Source organism: Bubalus kerabau, chromosome 12 (assembly GCF_029407905.1).
Source record: "Bubalus kerabau isolate K-KA32 ecotype Philippines breed swamp buffalo chromosome 12, PCC_UOA_SB_1v2, whole genome shotgun sequence".
Classification (NCBI taxonomy): Eukaryota; Metazoa; Chordata; class Mammalia; order Artiodactyla; family Bovidae; genus Bubalus; species Bubalus kerabau.
Window position 1 is genome coordinate 59,018,649 of NC_073635.1, and position 25,583 is coordinate 59,044,231.

The following is a 25,583-nucleotide window of genomic DNA, read 5'->3' on the forward strand; positions in this document are numbered from 1 at the left end:
CTTTCTCAGTGAGACTTCTCTAGCTTTTACTTCCGTTTGACTTTCAAATCCTTGGTGACAAGTTAACTGCATTAAATCCATTCCTTACTAGAGTTGAGAATTCATTTTGACATATGTTAACAGTTTCTGGGTTTGGTTTTGCCTTTCTCGACTAGAGTCCCTAAGTATAGCACCAACATCCAAGAGTTTATAGAGTGCCTTACTTATCATACTCTTATGATCTCATCGGAGAAGGCAATGGCACCCCACTCCAGTACTCTTGCCTGGAAAATCTCATGGATGGAGGAGCCTGGAAGGCTGTGGTCCATGGGGTCACGGAGAGTTGGACACGACTGAGTGACTTCACTTTCACTTTCATGCATTGGAGAAGGAAATGGCAACCCACTCCAGTGTTCTTGCCTGGAGAATCCCATGGACAGGGGAGCCTGTTGGGCTGCCGTCTATGGGGTCGCACAGAGTCAGGCACGACTGAAGTGGCTTCACTCACTTATGATCTCATATAACGTTGTCCTTTATACACAGGAAAAAAAAAAATAGAAAAAGAACCTTCACTGACAGGGAGGTGGACAGTTGGCAAATTAACATGGTCATATTCTAGTAGTTCTCAGCATCATAGAATGTGCCAATTGAGGGAAGACACCTTGCAGTTTAGGGCTTTCCAGGTGGCTCAGTGGTAAAGAATATGCCTGCCAATGCAGGCATCTCAGGAGATGGAGCTTCAATCCCTGAATTGGGAAGATCCCCTGGAGTAGAAAATTGCAACCTATTCCAGTATTCTTGCTTGGGATATCCCATGGTTAGAGGAGCCAGGCAGGCTACAGTCCACGGGGTCACAAACAGTCGGACAGGACCGAGCAACTGAACACACACAAACAGGCACCCTGAAGTTTGAACTGATGCATTTCAAGTTCATCATTTCATGGTGCTGTATCCCATGTAGGTCCATGTATGTATAACAATTATCCAGGTCACAAAGCATGGATCTAGAAGTGGCCCCCTACCACCCTGTCCCCTAGTGACCCAACTGGTCAACTTGTAATTCCCATCAGCACTGTTAGGTTTACCAGGCTACAGTCCCCTATTCCCAAGGTGGATACTTCCACCAGGAGATACAACAAGATTTCAACCAGCCATAATATGATTGCCACCTGCATCAATCCTCTCCTCCCTTGCCTTCTTCTCTACTTCCTTTTTTTTTTTTTTTTTCTCTTAATGAAGAACTGTGAGAAGTTACCATTCTGGAGGTATCAATGCCAGGATGTACTGGCACATGTGGATCCGTGCAGTGTAGCAGATCCTTATCCTCTCACCCTGAATCTTGAGAATCTTCAGGTCTCACTTCCAACTCCCATAATAAACATTTTATTGCTGAAGGTTTTTCATGTTGCAAGAGACTTCTTTGACACTCTCGAGTCCACTTTGCCACCATTATGGCACATTGGGAATGCTAAGAACTTGAAAACACCTAGGAACAGCTCTGAATCAATGAGAGTCCTGTGACAGTCGGAGAGGATGGAAGTAGGATGTCCCACTTCCTTGCCATTCAGGGGGGATAGTTTGGAATAAGGTGTCATAGACTGGGCTCCTAAATTCCCCAATAAAAGAAAGGTCAAAGAGCCAATTGACAGTGTTCACTTTGTACTTTGTCTTCTCTGGTTTCACTTCCTTACTCCTCTACCCCTGTTCAGTCACTAAGTCACATCCTACTATTTGCAACCCCATGGACAGCAGTATGCCAGTATCTCTGGTATTCAGTATCTCTGGGAGTTTGTTCATGTTCATTGAGTCAGTGAGGCTATCTAACCATCTAATCCTCTGCTGACCTGTTCTTTTGCCTTCAATCTTTCCCATCAGGGTATTTTCTAGTGAATCAGCACTTCACATCAGGTAGCCAAAGTATTGGAGTTTCAGCTTCAGCCTCAATCCTTCTAATGGATATTCAGGGTTGATTTCCTTTAGGATTGACTGGTTTGATCTTCTTGCTGTCCAAGGGACTTCAAGAGACTTCTCCAACACCACAGTTTGAAAGCATCAATTCTTTGGCACTTAGCCTTCTTTATGGTCCAACTCTCACATCTGTACATGACTAATGGAAAAACCATAGCTTTGACTATATAGAACTTTGTCAATAAAATGATGTCTTTGCCTTTTAATGTGTTGTCTAATTTTGTCATAGCTTTCTTACCAAGGAGTAAGCTGCTTTTAATTTCATGGCTACAGTCACTGTCAGCAGTGATTTTGGAGTCCCCCAGAATGAAATCTGTCACTGTTTCCACTTTTCCCCCTGCAAGAGTGTTCCAGAAAAACATCTATGTCTGCTTTATTGACTATGCCAAAGCCTTTGACTGTGTGGATCACAATAAACTGTGGAAAATTCTGAAAGAGATGGGAATACCAGACCACCTGACCTGCCTCTTGAGAAATTTGTATGCAGGTCAGGAAGCAACAGTTAGAACTGGACATGGAACAACAGACTGGTTCCAAATAGGAAAAGGAGTACGTCAAGGCTGTATATTGTCACCCTGCTTATTTAACTTTTATGCAGAGTACATCATGAGAAACGCTGGGTTGGAAGACGCACAAGCTGGAATCAAGATTGCCAGGAGAAATATCAATAACCTCAGATATGCAGATGACACCACCCTTATGGCAGAAAGTGAAGAGGAATTAAAAAGCCTCTTGATGAAAGTGAAAGTGGAGAGTGAAAAAGTTGGCTTAAAGCTCAACATTCAGAAAATGAAGATCATGGCATCTGGTCCCATCACTTCATGGGAAATAGATGGGGAAACAGTGGAAACAGTGACAGACTTTATTTTTTGGGGCTCCAAAATCACTGCAGATGGTGACTGCAGCCAGGAAATTAAAAGACGCTTACTCCTTGGAAGAAAAGTTATGACCAACCTAGATAGCATATTCAAAAGCAGAGACATTACTTTGCCAACTAAGGTCTGTCTAGTCAAGGCAATGGTTTTTCCAGTAGGCATGTATGGATGTGAGAGTTGGACTGTGAAAAAAGCTCAGCACTGAAGAATTGATGCTTTTGAACTGTGGTGTTGGAGAAGACTCTTGAGAGTCCCTTGGACTGCAAGGAGATCCAATTAGTCCATTCTGAAGGAGATCAGCCCTGGGGTTTCTTTGGAAGGAATGATGCTAAAGCTGAAACTCCAGTACTTTGGCCACTTCATGCAAAGAGTTGACTCATTGGAAAAGACTCTGATGCTGAGAGGGATTGGGGGCAGGAGGAGAAGGGGACGACAGAGGATGAGATGGCTGGATGGCATCACTGACTTGATGGACATGAGTCTGAGTGAACTCCGGGAGTTGGTGATGGACAGGGAGGCCTGGCGTGCTGCGATTCATGGGGTTGCAAAGAGTCGGACATGACTGAGCGACTGAACTGAACTGAACTGAACTGATGGGACTAGATGCCATCATCTAAGTTTTTTGAATGTTGAGTTTTAAACCAGCTTTTTCACTCTCCTCTTTCACACTCATCAAGATGCTCTTTGGTTCCTCTTCACTTTACTCCATTAGAGTAGTATTATCTGCATCTGAAAAAGTGAAAGTGAAGTTGCACATTCATGTCTGACTCTTTGCGACCCCATGGAGCCCTACTAGGCTCTGTGATCCATGGGATTCTCCAGGCAAGAATACTGGAGTGGGCTGCCATTTCCTTCTCTAGGGGATCTTCCTAACCCATGGACCAAACCCAGGTCTTCTGCATTGTAGACAGACACTTTACTGTCTGAGCCACTAGGGACGCCCCATGGTTATTGATATTTCTCCTAGAAATCTTGATTCTGGCTTGTGATTCATCCAGCCCAGCATTTTTCTGGGCTTAATAAGTTAAACAGGGTGACAATATACAGCCTTGACATACTCCTTTTCCAGTTTTGTCCCAGTCATTTTTTCCATGTAAGGTTCTAACTGTTGCTTCTTGACCCACATACAGTTTCTTAGGAGATAGGTAAGGTGGTCTGGTATTGCCATCTCAAGAATTTTCCAGTTTGTTGTGATCCACACAGTTAAAGGCTTCAGCATAGTCATTCAAGCTGAAATAGATTTTTTAAAGAATTCCCTTGCTTTTTCTATGACCCCCCCAAAAAAATGTCAGCAATTTGGTGTTTGGTTCTTCTGCATTTTCTAAATCCAGCTTGTACATCTGGAAGTTCTTGGTACACATATTGTTGAAGCCTAAGTTGAATTTTGAACATTACCTTGACAGCATGTGAAATAAGCACAATTGTGAGGTAGTTTGTGCATTCTTTGGCTTTGCCCTTCTTCAGGATTGGAATGAAAGTTGACTTTTTCCAGTCCTATGGCCACTGCTGACTTTTCCAAATTTGTTGGCATATTGAGTGGAGCACTCTTGCAGCATCATCTTTTAGGATTTGAAATAGTTAAGCTGGAATTCCATCACTTCCACTGGCTTTGTTTGTTGTAATGCTTCCTAAGGCCCATTTGACTTTACACTCCAGGATGTCTGGCTCTAGGTGAGTGAGCATACATACCACCGTGGTTATCCTGGTCATTAACACCTTTTTTGTATAGTTCTGTGTATTCTTGCCAGTTCTTCTTAACCTCTCTGCCTCTGTTAGGTCCTTATAATTTCTGTCCTATATGGTCCCCATCTTTGCATGAAATATTCCCTTGCTCTCTCTTAATTTCCTTGAAGAGATCTCCAGTCTTTCCTATTCTATTTTTTTCCTCTACCTCATTGCATTGTTCACTTAAAAAGTCTTTCTTATCTCTCCTTGTTATTCTGTGGAACTCTGCATTCAATTGGATATATCCCTCCCTTTCTCCCCTACTTTTTGCTTCTCTTCTTCCTCAGCTACTTGTAAAGCTTCATCAGACAACTACTTTTCCTTCTTGTAATTCATTTTCTTTGGGATTGTTTTGGTCACTGCCTCTTGTACAGTGTTATGAACCTCTGTCGATAGTTCTTCAGGCATTCTATCTACTCAATCTAATCCCTTGAATCTATTTGCCACTTCCACTGTGTAATAATAAGGGATTTGATTTAGGTCATACCTGAATGGCCTAGTGGTTTTCCTGACTCTTCAATTTAAGTCTGAATTTGGCAATAAGGAGTTCATGATCTGAGCCACAATCAGATGATCTGAGCTTTCAGTCTTGTTTTCACTGACTGTCTAGAGCTTCTCCATCTTTGGCTGCAAAGAATATAATTAATCTAATTTTGGTATTGAACATCTGGTGATGTCCATGTATAAACTCATCTGTTGTGTTGGAAAAGGATGTTTGTTATGACTAGTGTGTTCTCTTGACAAAACTTTTAGCCTTTGCCCTGCTTCATTTTGTACTTCAGGGTCAGACTTGCCTGTAACTCCAGGTATCTCTTGATTTCCTGCTTTGCATTCCAATCTTCTATGATGAAAAGGACATCTTTTTTTTGATATGAGTTATAGAAGTTCTTGTAAGTCTTCATAGAACCAGTCAACTTAAGCTTCTTTGGCATCAGCGGTTGGGGGATAGGCTTGAATTACTCTGGTACCAAATGGTTTGCCTTGGAAATGAACCGAAATCATTCTGTTGTTTTTGAGATTGCACCCAAGTACTGCATTTCAGACTCTTGTTGACTATGAGGGCTACTCAGTTTCTTCTAATGGATTCTTGCCCACGTTAATAGATAATGGTGGTCATCTGAATTACATTTGCCCATTCTGGGCCATTTTAGTTCACTGATTCCTAAAATGTCGATGTTCACTCTTGCCACCTCCTGTTTGACCACTTCCAATTTACCTTGATTCATGGACCTAACATTCCAGGTTCCTATACAATATTGTTCTTTACAGCACTGGACTTTACTTTCTCTTTACCTTCAAAATAAGCTGTTACTATCCAGATATTTCTCAATCATAAAAAGAAACTAAATTGTGCCATTTGCATAGAAGTGAATGGACCAAGAGACTGTCATATAGAGTGAAGTAGATCAGAAAAACAGATATATATATATATATATATATGTGAATTCTATAAAAATGATACAGATGAACTTATTTGCAAAGCAGAAATAGACACACAGACATAGAGAACAAATTTATGGATACCAAGGGGACAAGAGAAGTGGGATGAACTGGGAGATCGGGATTGGCAAGTCAAGTCTGACTCTTTGTGACCCCATGGACTGTAGCATACCAGGATCCTCAGTCCATGAAATTTTCCAGGCAAGAGTACTGGAGTGGGTTGCCATTTCCTTCTCCAATATATAGATACTGAGAACCTACTGTAGAGCACAGGAAACTCTATTCAATGCTCTTTGGTGACCCATAATGGGAAGAAAATCCAAAAAAAGAGGAAATATATATGTGTGTATATATATACACACACACACACACACACACTATATACACACACATGCTGCTGCTACTGCTAAGTCACTTCAGTCGTGTCCAACTCTGTGCGACCTCATAGACAGCAGCCCAGCAGGCTCCCCCGTCCCTGGGATTCTCCAGGCAAGAACACTGGAGTGGGTTGCCATTTCCTTCTCCAATGCATAAAAGTGAAAAGTGAAAGTGAAGTCGCTCAGTCGTGTCCGACTCTTAGCGACCCCATGGAGTGCAGCCTATCAGGCTCCTCCATCCATGGATTTTCCAGGCAAGAGTACTGGAGTGGGGTGCCGTTGCTTTCGTACATGCATACATATACACACATATAGCTGATTCACTTTGCTATACAGCAGAGCTTAATACAACATTGTAATTTGTAATATAACTATAACTGTTGGTCCAGTAAGAATTAATTTAAAAAGAGACAAAAATGGTGTTTATATGATGACCTTTGGGAAAATATATCCCTAATAATTTATATTCATTGCCTCTTCAAATGCTAGTTCATCATTTCCTTCAGGATACTTACCCCTCAATATTTCTATATATGAATATGGTATTATTATTATATATTGTGTGATAATATTTTAAGGATATACAATAAATGTTGCATATAAAATATGAATAGGTGTATATCATTTAACATAATAAGTAACTATATATGTATATATAAATATTCCTAATATATAATATTCCCTGGAGAAGTAAATGGCAACCCATTCTGACATTCTTACCTGGGAAAACCCATGGACAGAGGAGCATGGAGGGTTACAGTCCATGGAATTGCAAAACAGTCAGATATGACTTATGACTAAACAAACAACAAAACATATAATATTTAATCAATATATTATATCTAATATCTGATCAAACATATATTCCTAATTTATTGAGGGAGAACAAGTTATAGAATGTTAATTGAATTATTTTTAATATTTTTATGTTCATAATTTTTTGAAGATTCTTGATATTCTTAAAAACATATTTTAATATATTCCCAGATATGTAAAACCCCTATTGCTATGATATATTTCCCAATATAATCATTTAATAAGGGGAAACAAGAATTTTTTTATTGTCTGTATTTTTTTGAACAACATGCCAACTGGTTTATTGCACATGACAGTTAATAAACCTTGATTAACTGACTGAAGTTTCATCTGCGGATGTGCTGGTGTCTTCAGCCCTGTCAGTCTCCTGAATTTACTGCAGCAGCTGTCCAAATAGGCAGGTTAATCATTGTTGCTGAAATAAAGCAGATTCTATTACAAGTGAATGCTTTAGCTAGTTCATATCATATTTGGTGAAGAGGAGCATAGGATGTTCGATTATGATTCAGGGAAAACAGTTGAGAACCTACTGCATTGCATAAACCTCACTTTCCAATATTTATGTGCCTGTGCTTTCCTCTCATTTAAGATAGACATGACAAATCAAATGTGATTTCTCTGTAAATATGTTTCCTAGTATTTCAGGTGGAAAATATGTGTCAATGCTTTTTTGAATTTTAGACATTAACTTAATTTGGTGATGGTCAGTAACTTAACTATAAAATGATTTTCAACCAATAATTCCATAATTCTAGATTTGAAAATTAATTTAGAAATTTTCTTGGTAAGGCAAATATTAAAAAAAAAAAATAGCTGCCTCTCTTTTTAAGGGACTTCCCAGGTAACACTAATGATAAAGAACCCGTCTACTAATGCAGGAGATGTAAGAGACTAATTCCTGGGCTGGGAAGATCCCCTGGAGAAGGAAATGGCAACCCACTCTGGTATTCTTGCCTGAAAAATCTCATGGACAGAGGAGTCTGGTGGGCTATAGTCTGTAGGGTTGCAGAGTTGGACATGACTGAAGCAACTTAGCAGGCACTTTTTAAAGAAGGTAATTGCTATTAATAAAAAAGACAATAGGAAAAAGAACTCTAAAGTTATGTAGACTAGTAAAAGTCGTGAATGCAAATAGCCTAGACTCTTCCAAATAATATGTAAGAGCATATAGGGAAATATTACTAGCTAACATCTATTGAGAGGCTTTTATGTGCCAGGTCTTGTATGGAGCACAATGGTTAGGTAATTTTTAGTTTCCTTAAAATGAACAAAACAGCAACAACAAAACAAAGAGTTACATACTACTCCCATTTTAATGATTGGGTCGTGCAAAATCACAGAGCAACACAGTGGGGCCGTTGTTATTTAAACTAGGTATTTCTATTTCAGAATCTAGCCTATAAACCACCTATCACTGTGAATAGACACATGAATACACAGATCTTCCTATGTGTTAACACTTTTTTGCAAAGTGCAGTAGAATCTACCTTTCTCTGATTGAAGAAAATATACACTCAATAGCCTTATAGCCTCAAGTATTACCAAATTTAGGCTGTGTTAGTGTTCGTTGCTCAGTCGTGTCCAACTCTTTGCAACCCCATGGACTGTAGCCTGCCAGGCTTCTCTGTCCCTGAAATTCTCCAGGCAAGAATACCGGAGTGGGTGCCATTCCTTTTTCCAGGGGATCTTTCTGACCCAGGGGTTGAACCCAGGTCTCCCGCAATGCAGGCAGATTCTTTACCATTGAGCCGCCAGGGAAGCCCAAATCCTGCCCAAAGCCAGCTGTAATGCATCATTAGAATTTGTCTGCCAGACTCCCCCTCCTGATACATTGGCAGCTGGGTCTGAGCTCCAGAAAACTCTGTTTCCCCTGGATGCAATTTTAAATGGAAGACAGAGTGTCCACACTTTAGAGGTCATGTAAAACTTTGTAAGGGCTCCTTGTACCTCATCTGGTGAATTTTTCTCTCTTTGAAGTCCACTGCTATTAAATTCACTGTGTATAGTGTTCCTGAAACTATGAAGCTAATTAATGTCAACCAATGCCATGTGTATAGGCTGCCCTGAGGAATCACCCTCATTTACAGAAAAGAACTAAAATAGGGGTATTTTTGATCATCATCATTTCATTATTTAATAGATACAAATTAACAACTTCTACATATACTCAACCAGGCATTGTTTTGAGAATTGAGGATGAAGCGATCAGTGAAGTAATACTTTCCCTGGTGGGGTTTATATTTTGAGTGGAAAAAGAGAAGACTTGGTAGGGAATGAAAATGAAGAAATAGCAAAGGGTCATGGTAAAAATCTGAATTTCATTGGGACTGTAATGGAAAGTCATTAAAAGTTTTGAGCAGGGAAGTGGTCAAACATGGAGTGTTTTAAAGTGTTTCTGTAAACTGTAAACATACAGTGTTTCTGGCTGTAATGTGGTGAATAGTACATACCCCTCCATGCTCATGTGACTGAGTTGACTCTCTTGGCCCTAGATAAACAGCTCCCCTCTTGCTCCCAAGGAACCTTCTGTACTGTCATTCTATTACTGCATGCTATGTGAACAAAGCAACAATTGTGACGTATACTGACATTAAAGAGGCACTGATATTTGAGGACTTTATTCTCAGGAAAGATAGGTGTCCATTAGTCTAGAGCCTATTTGCAATTCTAACAAGATAGGTTATCTTATTGTGATACTGCAGAAGACTTCAAGCTATAATTTTGTAGAGAAGTGTCATTGAAGCAAGCATGATAAATCTGAATCCAAAGATAAGGAAATTTTGGTTTTGATAATCTGTGTAACTGAAGGGGCTTTTTCCCTTCCTGTATTATATGCTAATGTATTTCCTTTTCTTAGAATAATGACTGGAACCACATAGATGTTCACTAAATATTTTTTAAAAAATAATAACATGCTAGTGTCATTATCATTATTTCAAAAGATAATGTTGACCATGGATGATTCCACAATTATAAATTGAGTGTTCTCTGTATGTCAGGCAATATGATAAATTGTAAAGATATATATTGAGAGAAGACATGCCCCTGTCTTCTAGGAGTTTGAAGTCTAAGTTAAAGAGATTAAACACATGACTATTAACATGATCTAAATATGAATTGGCTTTTACTGAATTTGCTATGTGCTAGGCACTGTGCTATGCATATTTTATGTATTTCCTCTTTTAATCCTTGCTACAGATATAAGGGGATAGTAATGTTATGTTTATTGTGCAAAAGGAAAAAAAAAAAAAACAACTGAATTTTAGAGTTTATATAATTTGACTAAGATCCCCATACTGAAATATAAACCCAGACAGTAACTTGTCTTCTGAACCATTAGATACTAATTGTCTCTGAGGAGTCTGTGGTGTCAGGCACTAACTGTGATTAGCCTTTAGAAAAGGGAAAGACATCTTATTGTTGGGTCCTCAGGGGAAAATTCATGGAGGAGATGGGCTGATGAACCAATATATAAAGGAGGGAGAAAGTCATCTCAGAAGCACAGTAGCAGTGCCAAAGTTGAAACAAACAGAAAATGCAGAGCAGGTGGAAAAGAATATCAAAAGGCAATCACTCCTTTAAAAGCCCAGTTAGGTTTTTGTAATACATGATGCTGGTCCTTTCATGTATATAATTAGCCTTATATTCCTTAATTTTAATTAATTTTTTAATCTTGACTTTCAAAATCAGAGAAGGGTTTATCTGGCTTTAAAATTTTACTTAGGTAAGTTACGCTGATAGCATTTCATGGGTTCATTTCTTTTCCAGATGTCAATTTTTGTAAAAGGGTGTTCAATGCCAGGAAACTGCAGAATTTTCAAATGTATGCTAACCCACCAGAGGAAGCATGGGGTGGGTTGGTGGGGAAAGAAAGAAGGGAGGAGAAAGAAGGAGAGGAAGAGATGAAATAACAGGAGGGGTAGGGGGACTCATTCTCCCATTTCAACATCAGAAATAGTTCTCAAAGGAAAGGATACACATTATCTGCTTAAAGTGAAGCTGGTTCTGTCTCTATTTTTTTAAAAACATAGAATATTGATATATATATATATATATATATATATGTATATAAATACATCCGTGTGCATGCATGCATGCTCAGTTGTGTCCAACTGTCTGCAATCCTATGGACTGTAGCCCAGCAGGTTCCTCTCTCCATGAGATTCTCCAGGCAAGAATATTGGCATAGATTGCCATGCCCTCCTCCAGGGGATCTTCCTGACCCAGGGATTGAACCCCTGGTGTCCTGTGGCTCCTGCATTGCAGGCAGTTTCTTTAACCACTGAGCCACCTGGGAAGTCAATACTTACCTCTTTAAAAAAATGTCTACACTTGTGCCCCATGAGCCTTCATGTTGTATGCCACCATCAGAGAGGTCTCATCTCCCTGCTGCCTCTCTTTTCCCTTCTTTCTCTCTAGTCTTTTTACCATCTTCTAATCTCCTATAGAGCAAGAAGAATAAAGCCAATACATTACATGCTGTGAAGATTTTAAATGACAAGATAAATGCCAAGGAAGTTTACCAGTACCGGCAGGGTATTTCCAGATCTTAGGGTTTAAATGCTTTAACCTTTAGATGCGAGTAGCTCTTTATCTCTTGACTGACGTGTGTTCTTTAGTCTTGACTTCTAACAGTTTTTTAGTAAGCATTTTATATTTGTCCCTTAAAGAGTATATGATAATATCTTAGTGTTTGTTCCCTGTTAACTCAAATTCCTTTTTCAAGTTGGAGCTAGACGTTCATAGAGGAAATCACTGAGGAGAATGGACATGCCGATAACTATTTGTATCTGAAAAGTTAGTTTCTCAGTCCTGTCTGACTCTTTGTGACTCTATGGACTGTATCCTGCCTGCCAGACTCCTCTGTCCATGGAATTCTCCAGGCAAGACTACTAGAGTGGGTTTCCATTCCCTTCTCCAGAAGATGTTTCCCAACCCAGGGATTAAACCTGGATCTCCTGCATTGCAGGTGGATTCTTTACTGCCTGAGCCTCTAAGGAAGCCCATTTGTAATTAAAAGTGAAATTGGAGTCATTCAGTCGTGTCCACCTCTTTGTGACCCCATGGACTGTAGCCTACCAGGCTTCTCCATCCATGGGATTTTCCAGGCAATAGTACTGGAGTGGGTTGCCATTTCCTTAACTGACGTTGGTCCTTATTCCCTTCTGACTTTTGATCTTTATTTATGCTGGCTTTCACTTGTTATTCCCTAAAAATTACTTTGTCAGTTATAAATTACATTTTGCTCTATAATAGACACCACGGTACAAAGATTAGACACTATAGGGTTTATTCTTTCACATGAAAGAACTGCAAAAGTAAACAGTTGATAGTTGACTTGGTAGCTGTGTGCAGTCAATTCAGTCCAAGGTTCCTTCTGTCTTTTTGCTCCATCATCCATAATGAGTCATTTCCACCTGAAAGTTTACAAGATGGCTGCTGCAGCTTCATCTGTAACATAGAATTTCCAGAAAGGAAAAGAGAGGAAGGGAGGAAAGGCAAAAAAGGTACAGAATTCCTGTTCCACATTTTATTAAGGAACTTTCTCAACAGAACCACTCAACACTTTGCATACACTCTTTGACCCGAATTAAGTTTACAGTTATACCATACCAACCTGCAAAGGGATCTTTAAAAATGTCATCTTTTTAATAGACATATAGCCACACTGAATAAAATTAGAAATCTTTGATTAAGAAGGAAAAGGAGAATGAAAGATAGTGTTGGCAGCACCTAGTCCCCAGCATAATCATGATTGTCCAAGCTGAAAATGACTTTAGAGATAATTTCAACTAATTCCTTGATATTAGAAATGAGGTCATTTACTTGTTAACATTTAATAAATACTCACTTATGGATAGGTAATGTTGCTAAGGACTTGATTTGCAATATCTTAGTTCATGTTCTTACTATGTCTATGAAGATGGCGTAATTACTGACTGTAATTATGTAAGGCACTTAACATCAGTCTTAGTCTCCACGTAGGATTCTGAGAATCATAAATATGAAATATTTGTCTGCCTTTAAGCTCCGTGTGAGTAGGATTGAGTACTCCTAACATGTCAAGGATGGTGCTTGATGCATCAGAGATACCCAATTAAATGTTTCAGTTAATAAATGGAAGTACACATACACTGCTGATGTGGTTTAAAGCAGTTATATCTGAATTCAGAGGGTAGACTTTGAATCACACTTCATTGTCTATTTTTTTCTTCTTCTTTTGGTCAAAATGTTTTGCTTTGCTTTTTATTTATTCATTACATTACACTTTTCCATAATACTTTTTTCCCCCAAATAGTTTGTTTGAAAACCTCATGAAATTAGAATATTCTTTACTGCAAGTGACAGAAACACAGTTTAATGTTAAGCAAAAGAGAAATGTATTGCCAGGATCGCAGGATTTGCAAGGAATCCAAGGATATGAAGGTGCTTGATCCTTAGGAACAACCAGAAACTGCTCCAGCAGAGTCAGTGCTCTCTGATTCATATCTGTTCCTTCTTTATTTTCCCCTCTCACTCTTGTGATTGTTTTGTAATTTTAGGCTTTGCTGGTCTCAAAACAGGTAATTGCAGCACACATACTGTACATCATATCTTCAGTGATTGGAAAGAAAGAGTTTCATGGTTATGTTTATGGAGTTCTTGGGGAAGCACTGTGAATGGCTGAAACTGGGGGAGGTGCCTGCCTCTGGTGAATACGTGGAGAGGAAGGGGACTGAGATACCGGAGTTACGCATGTCAACTTGGCTAGACTATCATTCCCAGCTATTCATTTCAACACTGATTCAGGTCTTCTGTGAAGCTATTAATATTTTGTAAATGTGATTACAGTTTGTAATCAGCTGACTTTAAGGGAGATTATGCTAGCTAAGCTAGGTGGACCTGAGGTAGTTGACTTGCAAACCACTAAGGAGTCTCCTTGAGACCTACACTCAAAAGCTCTATTTGCTTCTGGACCTATAACCAGACTCAAGTTTTAGTGAGCCCCAAAGAGGGAGGTACAAACTATAACCCTTAAAGCTGTGCACAACACACAAAAAATTGTATCTTTTTCAAATGTATATTGACAGAATGGAGAAGGAAATGGCAACCCACTCGAGTATTCTTGCCTGGAGAATCTCCATGGACAGAGATGTGTGGTGGGCTACAGTCCATGGGATCACAAAGAGTCAGACACTACTGAGCAACTAAGCACATATTGACAGAAATATGGAAATATATGTGGGAATGGATCCTAAGAATTTAAGATAATGGTGGAAGGAACTTAAAGTTGGATCAGGTTAAATTTTTTGATAGGGCTCACTCTGCTGATGTTCTGGATTCAGTATTTCAGCCTGATGGATTAGAAAGGGCTCCACCTCTTAGCTAGTTTGTTATTTGTTTTTGTTTTTTTAAATTTTTTTATTGGGTTATAATTGCTTTACATTGTTGTGCTAGTTTCTGTTGTACAACAAAGTGGATATTCTACATTTGTATGTATACATGCATCCTCTCCCTCTTAGACCTCCCTCCCACCCTCCCCAGGCCATCACAGTGTACCAAGTAGGGCTCCGTGTGCTACACAGCAGCTTCCCACTTGCTATCTTTAAAATGTATTTATTTTTTAATTGAAGGATAATTGCTTCACAAAATTTTCTTATTTTCTGTCAAACATCAACATGAATCAACCATAGGTATACATAGCTGTCTATTTTACCCATGGAAGTGTGTATATATGTAATGTTACTCTCCCAATTTGTCCCATTCTCTCCTTCCTACACTGTGTCCACATATCTGTTCTCTATGTCTGCTTCTCTATCCCTTCCCTACAAATAGTTTCCTGTACAATTTTTTTCTAGATTTCATGTATATGCATTAATATACAATATTTGTTTTTCTGACTTCCCTCCCTATGAGAGACTCTAGGTTCATCCACATCACTACACATGACATAATTCAGTTTCTTTTATGACTGAGTAATATTCCATTGTCAATATGTACCACATCTTTATCCATTCATCTGTCAGTGAACTTCTAGATTGCTTCTGTGTCCTGGCTATTGTAAATAGTGCTGCAGTGAACATTGCGGCACATGTATCTTCTTGAAATTATGATTTTCTCAGGGTATAGGTCCAGTAGTGGGATTGCTAGGTCATATGGCAGTTCTATTTTTGGTTTTATAAGGAATCTCCATACTGAAATCCATAGTGGCTGTATCAGTTCATATTTTCACCAACAGTCGAAGAGAATTCCTTTTTCTCCACACCCTCTCCAGCATGTATTGTTTGTTAATTTTTTGAACATGGCCATTCTGACAAGTGTAAGGTGATACTTCGTTGTAGTTTTGATTTGCATTTCTCAAATGATTAGTGATGTCAGCATCTTTTAATGAGCCTCTTGGCCATCTGTATATCTTCTTTGAAGAAATGTCTATTTAGGTCTTCCACCCTTCATTTTTTTTTTTTATTGGGTTCTTTGTTTGTTTTTGCATAAGCTGCTTGTGTATTTGGAGATTAATCCTTTGTCAGTTGCTTAATTTGCAAAATCTCCTATTCTGAAGAAGTGAAGAAGTGAAGTTGTTGAGTTGTGTCTGACTCTCTGCGATCCCATGGACTGTAGCCTAGCAGGCTTCTCCGTCCATAGGATTTTCCAGGCAAGAGTACTGGATTAGGTTGCCATTTCCTTCTCCAGGGGATCTTCCTGACCCAGGGATCGAACCCAGGTCTCCTGCATTGTAGGCAGATGCTTTACCCTCTGAGCCACCTTTTTGTCTTGTTTATGGTTTTCTTTGCTGTGAAAAAACTTTTAAGTTTAATTAGGTCCTATTTGTTTATTTTTGGCTAATTTGGGCCTGAAATCCTACAGTATCATACACCAGAACTGCCCTATCAGTCAATACTACAAAAGGAAGTGGCTGAAAGCTTAGGGATCTTGGGATGTTAGAGTGAATTTATCATGTTAGAACTGCTCCTGTACTCTGAATGGTCCAGAGGAGAAATTTTCCACTAAAACTGAGAAAAACATTGCAAGGAAAGCTTCAAAAGTGTTGAAAAGCCCATGGTTGCTGTTCTCAGCTTATCATGACTTACAGTGAGAACTGCTGCCGTCTAACTGGGTTTCCTAAATGCAATGGGGATACTGTGATTGCAGAATGGCACAGGATATACGATGGTATCTAAGCAGAAAGGGTAAGGTAGATGTGTTTAACTTAATAGACATTAGAGTCAAAGCAGGTAGAATAATCTGACTCGCAGAGGGGTATGGTAATTTTAGTCGAATATGGTAACCTTAAACAAGAAATAAAAGAGAAGGCCACTAAATTCTTATTTGATCTGTGTAAAGAGAAGAGTTCTAGGTCAAGTGCATAGAAGTCCAGAATATGGTCCACTGGAGAAGGGAATGGCAAACCACTTCAGTATTCTTGCCTTGAGAACCCCATGAACAGTATGAAAAGGCAAAATGATAGGATACTGAAAGAAGAACTCCCCAGGTCGGTAGGTGCCCAATATGCTACTGCAGATCAGTGGAGAAAGAATGAAGGGATGGAGCCAAAGCAAAAACAATACCCAGTTGTGGATGTGACTGTTGATAGAAGCAAGGTCTGATGCTGTAAAGAGCAATATTGCATAGGAACCTGGAATGTCAGGTCCATGAATCAAGGCAAATTGGAAGTGGTCAAACAGGAGATGGCAAGAGTGAACGTCGACATTCTAGGAATCAGCGAACTAAAATGGACTGGAATGGGTGAGTTTAATTCAGATGACCATTATTTCTACTACTGAGGGCAGGAATCCCTTAGAAGAAAGGGAGTAGCCATCATGGTCAACAAAAGAGTCTGAAATGCAGTACTTGGATGCAATCTCAAAAATGACAGAATGATCTCTGTTCATTTCCAAGGCAAACCATTTAATATCACAGTAAGCCAAGCCTATGCCCCAACCAGTAATGCAGAAGAAGCTGAAGTTGAACTGTTCTATGAAGAACAACAAGACCTTTTAGAACTAACACCCCCAAAAGATGTCCTTTTCATTATAGGGAACTGGAATGCAAAAGTAGGAAATCAAGAAACACCTGGAGTTAACAGGCAAATTTGGCCTTGGAATATGAAATGAAGCAGGGCAAAGGCTAATAGAGTTTTGCCAAGAGAACACACTGGTCATAGCAAACACCCTCTTCCAACACCACAAGAGAAGACTCTACACATGGACATCACCAGATGGTCAACATTGAAATCAGATTGATTATATTCTTTGCAGCCAAAGATGGAGAAGCTCTATACAGTCAGCAAAAACAAGACCAGGAGGTGACTGTGGCTCAGATCATGAGCTCCTTATGGCCAAATTCAGACTTAAATTGAAGAAAGTAGGGAAAACCACTAGACCATTCAGGTATGACCTAAATCAAATCCCTATGATTATACAGTGGAAGTGATAAATAGATTTAAGGGACTAGATCTGATAGGTAGAGTGCCTGATGAACTATGGACAGAGGTTCCTGATATTATACAGGAGACAGGGATCAAGACAATCATCATGGAAAAATGCAAAAAAGTAAAATGGCTATCTGGGGTGGTCTTACAAATAGTTGTGAAAAAAGAGAAGTGAAAAGCAAAGGAGAAAAGGAAAGATATAAGCATCTGAATGCAGAGTTCCGAAGAATAGCAAGGAGAGATAAGAAAGTCTTCCTCAGCGATCAGTGGAAAGATATAGAGAAAAACAACAGAATGGAAAAGACTAGAGATCTCTTCAAGAAAATTAGAGATACCAAGGGAACATTTCATGCAAAGATGGACTCGATAAAGGACAGAAATAATATGGACCTAACAGAAGAAGAAGATATTAAGAAGAGGCGGCAAGAATACACAGAAGAACTCCGGGAGTTGGTGATGGACAGGGAGGCCTGGCATGCTGTGATTCATGGGGTCTCAAAGAGTCGGACACAACTGAGAGATTGAACTGAAGGAGAAGAGTTTAGGTTAAGTGCCTAGAAGTCCCACTTAAACACTGAGACACTGGGTCAAGGTCTCTCAATCAACTTCCAGACTTGAGCCAGTTTTTAGACACAGCACTCCACTTGAGGAAGTATCCTGCTATTCTGCCCAAGACAGTGCTGTTCACCTTTCTCTCAGTTGTTCCCAAAGGAATTATGGTCATGTTACAGGGACAGAGAAATTTTACTTTGAGTGATTACTGGATACTATCTTCGAACTGAAATTAATTACTGGAGACACAAATCATCATTGTGTCCATCATTTAGAGTAGGAGCGTATGGAGGTGAGATGATCAGTGTAATTTTTTCTCAGATAAATCTTATAGTTTAATTTTTCTAATAAACATATTTTGTGATTTCCCCAGTTCCAGAAGGCTTAATTGTAAGAGACCTACTAAGCAACTGCCAGAAATTCTATATTGGGTCCCCAAATTATGGAGTGAGGTCTCTTAATGGTGGGAAAGACCAAGTGGAAACCTCTAGATTGGCCTTTACCTAAGACAAAAGTAAACCAAAGCCATATGCATCCCTGGAGGAATTTCAAGGATTTACATCATCAAGGACTTAAAGGATGCACTGGGGTGATTTCCACCATGGCATTTCAGCTCACCTGTTTGGCCTGTGCAGGAAGTAGATCTTGGAGAACAAGTGTAGATTATCATAAGTTTAATAAAGTCGTAGATTCCAACTGTAGCTGTTTTTCCTCCATGTGGTTTTATTGCTAGAGCAAACCAGCATATCCCCTAAAACTGCTTCATAGCCATTGATCTGGCAGATGTCCTTTGCTGAATATTTGTCGTTAAATACTGCCTTCAGCTGGCAAGGCCAGCAATACTATTATCCTTACTCTTCTACCTAAGAGATATATCAACTCCCAGCCCTGAATTATAATTTACTCCATGGGTACCTTGATTGTCTTTTTCTTCCATGAGATATCATACTGGTTCATTACACAGGTATTATGCCAATTGGACCTGGTGAGCAGGAAGTAGCAATTATACCTGATATATTAGACATCTATGTGTCAGTGGCAAATATATCAAAAAAACTCAGGGACCTGTTATTTTAATTATATTTCTAGGGGTCCATTGGCATGCTGCAGTCCACGGGGTCTCAAAGAGTTGGACACGACTGAGTAAATGAACAACAGTAGTTGGTGTGGGACATATTAAAATATCCCTTCCAAGGTGAATAATAAGTAGAAGATCTGACTCTCCTACAACCAAAGAAGGACAATAGATAATGGGCCTCCATGAAATATGGAGATAATATATTTCTAATTTTTTATGCTACTGTGACTCATTACCAAATGACTAAACATCTATTTTGAGTGAGGCACAAGAATAAGAGAAGACTTTGCAACAGGTGTGGCCTGCCATGCAAACTGCTATAACTCTTGGACCATATGATCAAAAAATTCAATAATGCTGGAAGTTTGATGCCTTTGGCAGGCTTCTTTAGGTTAAACACAGCATGTGCATTAGGTGTTTGGAAAAAAAACCCCTGATATCCTCTACACATAACTACTCTCAATTTGAGGAACAGCTTTTGGTTTACTAATGGGGTTTTTTTTAGACACACTGGATGTGTATCCATGACTCACCAAGTTACCCAGGCAACATGAGGTACCACTGTGAATGCTCACAAAATAGTGACTTCTGGAGCAGATTGTACTAACCAAATGTATAGGATTACTCATTCTGTGGGTGCCAGTCAGCCTTTTTCCACTCTTCTCCATGCCCAGTGGGCTCATGAACAGAGAGATCATAGTGGCACATATGGAGATTTTGCACAGATGTAGCAATCATGAATTGATATTGTCTGACCCTTGAAGCTATAAATTTGAGCATGCCAAACATGCATTCCATGGAGTTGCAATGAATCGGACATGACTGAGAGACTGAACTGAACAAGCAGTCCATTACCCACTGGACATAGTATATACAAGATTAGGCTTGAACAGAATCGAAAGGCACAGGTTAGTTGCATGAAAAAGTGGCCGGGATGCCCTTGGTCCCCACTACTACATTGCCTTCACTTTTGAAGCCCCTACTAATGATCTTATAGACATGTCTCTATGAAGAGCTGACTGAAGAAGAAAAACAATTCTCTTTTGGATGGTTCTGTAAGATATCCATGCACCACCTGAAGGTGGGCAGTTGTAGTACTGTAGCCCAATTCTGGGACATCCCAAAGGACAGTATGAGGAGAGGTCCTTCCTGATGGCAGAATGATGGGCATTGTATTTGGCTGTTCATTCTGCCAGAAGGAGAAATGATCCGAGACACCAGTCTATAGCAACTCATTGGCTCTGGTTAATAATTTGGCTGGGTGGTCAGAGTTTGGTAGGAATATGACTAATAAAGCTGGTGACAAGGAAATCTGAGGAAGAGGCATGTGGATATACCGCTATTCATGGTGAGTGGGAAGATATTTCTATGCTATATGACTGCTTATGACATGGTGACCTCAGTTGAAGAAGATGTGACAAGCAAGTGGATAAAAGTACCCATTCTTTGAATACAAGTCAGTTTCTTCCTCTAGCCACTTCTGTCATTGCCTGGTGAGTTCATGACCAGACTGACCATGGTGGCAAGGAATGGATATATGTAAGCTTAGCAATATAGACATTCACCCATAAGGCCAACCTGACTACAGCTTGTGCTGATTGTCCACTCTGTCAGATGTAGAGAATAAAACTGGGTCCCCCAAAATAAAACTGGATCATCAAGTTGATCAGCCAGCTATATTGGACAGCTTCCATCACAGAAAAAGCAGAACTTTACCCCTGCTAGAATAGACACTTCCTGCCAGAATATGGATTCCCTGGTAACTCAGAGTCTGCCTGCAATACGGGAGACCTGGGCTTGATCCCTGGGTTGAGAAGATCCCCTGGAGAAGGGAATGGCAACCCTCTCCAGTATTCTTGCCTGGAGAATCCCCATGGACAGGAGCCTGGCAGGCTAACAGTCCATGGAGCTGCAAAGAGTCAGACATGACCGGGTGACTAATCACTTTCTGGATATTGAGTACAGGAAAGAAAAATCCATGCCTCTGCCAAAACTACTACCATGGACCTAGAGAATGCCTTGTTCTCTATCAAGATACTCCCTATAGCACTGCTTCTGAGCGAGGAATTCACCTGACAACAAGTAAAATGTCAGTGGACCCATGCTCATGAAATTCACTGATCTTACCATGTTTGCATCATCCTGAAATGAACAGTTAGAGTTTCTTAAGGCTCAGTTATAGTGCCACATAGATGGCAATACCTTATAGGACCTAGGCAATCTGCTCTGAGAGGCTGTAGATAGTCTAAATAGGCATCTATTCTATGGGGCAGATTCTCCCACAGCTAGCAATCATTGATCCAAGAATCAAGGATCAGAAATGGGAGTAGTCCCATTCACTGTTAAACCAACTGATCTACTAATAAAAGTTTTTATGTCCCATCCCCATGACCTTAGGTCTTGCTGGCTTAGAGGCTCTAGATCCAAAGGGAAGAATGTATCCACACTGAGATGCAACAGTAATTTCACTGCCTGGAAGCTTAGAATGCCACCTGGATACATTAGGCTCTGTTGTTGTTGTTGAGTTGCTAAGCTGTGTCCAAGTCTCTGCAACCCCATGTATGGCAGCATGCCAGGCTTCCCAGGTCCTAGTCCTTCACAGTAGGCTCTGCATGCCTCTGAATTACTAGGCAAAGCTGACAGTTGCTACACTGTCCAGGTTGCTGATACTGATTACCACAAGGTAACTGGGTCCTCGCTACAATGGGAGTGAGGAAGGGTGTGTCTGGAATACAGAATATTCCCCAGGATGCCTCTTAGTATAATCATGTCCTACAATTAAAGTCAATGGAAAAGTATAATCATTCAATTCAGTTCAGTTCAGTCACTCAAGCGTGTCCGTTTATAGCAGCATGCCAGGCCTCCCTGTCCATCACCAACTCCTGGAGTTTACTCAAACTCATGTCCATTCATTTCAGACAAGATTGCTAATGGCCCAGTCCCTTGAGGAATGAAATTGAGTAATTCCACAGGCACATAACTGTGACCTGCTGAAGTGCTTCTTTAAAGGGTATTTGGAACTGGTAGGGAAGAAAGTAGTTTTAAATACATCAGTAACCATGTGACCATTTGCAGATATGAGGATTGTAACAGGTATGTGTATTACTCATTTTGTTATAAGAGTGTATGTGTGTGGGTGTGTGGGTGTGTATATATATATGTATATATATTGTTTAGTCACAAAGGCATGGCCAAGTCTTTTGTGACCCCATGGACTGTAGCCTATCAGGCTCCTCTGTCCATGCAATTTTCCAGGCAAGAGTACTGGAGTGGATTGCCATTTCCTTCTGCAGGGAATCTTCCTGACCCAGCAATCAAACCTGTGTCTCCTACATTGCAAGCAGATTCTCTACCACTGAGCCACCAAGGAGCCTGTGTGTGTGTGTGTGTGTGTAATATGTTGTATATACATACATATATGTGTATTATACACACTTGTTACTTTCTTCCATATTTTATTCCCTTGTCATCTAAGAGGCACTAATAATTAACTTATAGCTCAGTATTTAATTTAAAGCATCACCTCAAGACTTTGTATCCTCTTCTAGAGAGAGAATTAGCCTATTTGTGGACTTAGGCAGGATAGTTGTATCATGTTTTGTGGAAGTATGACTTAATTATTCTTAGTTATTGTCTTTATTTAAGAATTGGTTTAAAAGAGATGTGTATGCATGTCCGAGTTGATGGTGGGGGAGGGGGTTGACTGTGACTGTTTAAAGTTTTGACTTGTTAGGCTGTTGCCCCCTCAGTTAATCAAACGTTACTTTAGGTATTGTAGTGAAGACATTTTTTAGATGTGATTAAATTCCACAGTCCATTGTCTTTAAGTGACATTATCCCAGTTAATCTGGGTGAGCCTTGTTCAGTGTATTGAAAAGCCTTAAGAGCAGAACTCTTGAAGAAGAAGAAACGGACCATGGAAAGTAGCTTCAATTATACCTGAGGGCCATCTTGCCCTTGCTGTGGCCTCTGGCTTTTGGGGTTTCCTTGCTGTTCCCCACGCATGTAAGAAAATTCCTTGAAACAAATTTCTTAAAATATATTTCTTATTGCTCTGTCTCATTGGTTGTACTCTGGCCAAAACATGGACAGAGTTACATTTCATGTAAAAGACATCTCATATTTTTCTATAGTAGAAGTAAATAGTTCCATAATTCAGATGAGCAACATTTATAATGTTATGAAGGAAATAAATAAGGCCACATGACTTTTACCTTAATTCAAATTTTGCTTCAATATAAAGAGCATGTAACATTAAAAGGGTTCAATTTATAAATATTTATCTAGGGTTTTTCAGAGAAGGCAATGGCACCCCACTCCAGTACTCTTGCCTGGAAAATCCCATGGACGGAGGAGCCTGGTAGGCTGCCGTCCATGGGGTTGCTAGGAGTCGGACACGACTGAGCGACTTCACTTTCACTTTTCACTTTCATGCATTGGAGAAGGAAATGGCAACCCACTCCGGTGTTCATGCCTGGAGAATCCCAGGGACAGGGGCGCCAGGTGGGCTGCCGTCTCTGGGGTCGCAGAGTCGGACACGACTGAAGCGACTTAGCAGCAGCAGCAGCAGCATATTTGAAATTGTCTCTGAATTGTCTTTAATTTTGAGATATATCTTTGAGAAATAAAGTTTATACTCTTAGAATATGAATAGAAAGAGACATTACAATGGGAACAAGGTATAGAAAGGAGCAGGGAGCAATTTAAGATGAATGAGTTCAAGTGGAGGGAGTAGGTGTGTGGGTAGCGTGAAGGGAGGCTGGAAAGATAAACCCAGTGAAGATCTGTAAGTTATGTTATATATACACATATGCATTATGACATCTTTACTAAGCCTGGGATCAATATTTATGCTGCTTTTTTCTGTGTAGAAAATTCTGCATAGGATCTGATCATTTCACTAAATTTACATATATATATATTTATCTTTTTTTTCTTAACAAGATTCTAAATTGCTCAAAAGTTGTTTAACAGAGTGGGGATAATGCTCAAAATTTAAAATTATTTTTTGGTTTACCCTTTCACTGATGCTCATAAACAGAATGTTTAGTTTTCCAACTGATCATTTAAAATGTAATTGTTTCTATAGACATCTGGGGACATATTCTAAAGAATTGTGATCTTTAATATATATACATTAAAACTGAGACTATATGTTCTTTTAAATCTTTATCATCAGTGTTTTTGAGTCTGGACATTCCAATACATGTTTTAACCATTCACCCTTTATATCCTAAGGTTTTTTACTCTTCATACATTCCTTTTTTTTTCTACTCTTGCTATTGCAAAATTGCTGCTGAATTATCCATTAACTTTTCTCAGCAATTGCACTTCCTTAAAAGAAAAAAAAAAATCCCATGCTAGCTCAAGGCAAAATGAGCAGAGATTGTCAGTGTTTTCAGAAGCTCCATTACATAACAAACAGAGAAAGAAAATTAGGCTTAAAGAAAATTAAAGCACTAGCAAAACAAGGTCTTTGGCAGGAAAATTTCTGCTGAAAGTTAATGTGTTCTGAAATGCAAAGTCACTTTGCTATACTGATGAGGTTCTTTCTTATAACTAAACATCAACAACACAATTAGTATATATTATATTTGTTTTAAGTATGTATCTGAAGGAATATAACTGAGGAAAAGGGCTTCCCTGGTGACTCAGATGGTTAAGAACACACCTGCAATGCAGGAGACCTGGGTTCAATCCCTGGGTTGGGAAGATCCTCTGGAGAAGGAAATGACAACCCACTCCAGTATTCTTGCCTAGAGAATTCCATGGACATAGGAGCCTGGTGGGCTATAGTCCATGAGGTCACAAAGAGTCGGGCACAATTGAAAGACTAACACACACACACAAAAAACTGAGGGGAAAAAAGGGAATGTAGTAAGAAAGAAGACGAGAGGGAAACAAAGGGTGAAATAAGAGAGAGGAAATCTTAAATTCTTCCTACTTATCAGCGCCTATTTTTAAAAGTATTGGAGGGGAAAAGAAAAAAAAAAAGTTTTTGAAATAGTATTATTCAGTCCCTGGCAACTCAATGCATAATTCAGTCTGTCTCACAATAGACTATCTGATGCACAGGGATAGTTTTGAATGTTATCTTCTCAAACAGCAATTTTGCCTTTTGGAAAGCTAATTTCAAATAGATTAGGATGCCTTTGCAGACTGTCAACAATAATAGCAGATGAAAAAAGAAACAAAGAGGGAGTGAGGGATGGGGGAAGGGAAGATAAAGGAAGGAAGTTCGTTAATTTACAGAGCCTAGGTTTCTAGGCCAAGTACTCAATTTGACTTGAATTCCTATTTTCTCTACTTGTATATGTGTCATCAGGTTTGACACACTTTTGTGTCATCTATATTCTATGTTTATT

General features: G+C 39.5%; 1 long non-coding RNA gene across 1 annotated transcript in view; it reads left to right on the top strand.

The window, feature by feature from the left end:
- The window catches only part of LOC129624607 (uncharacterized), a 63,792-nt gene that overhangs the window by 36,875 nt on the left and 1,334 nt on the right, over positions 1–25,583 (top strand). The window lies entirely within an intron of this gene.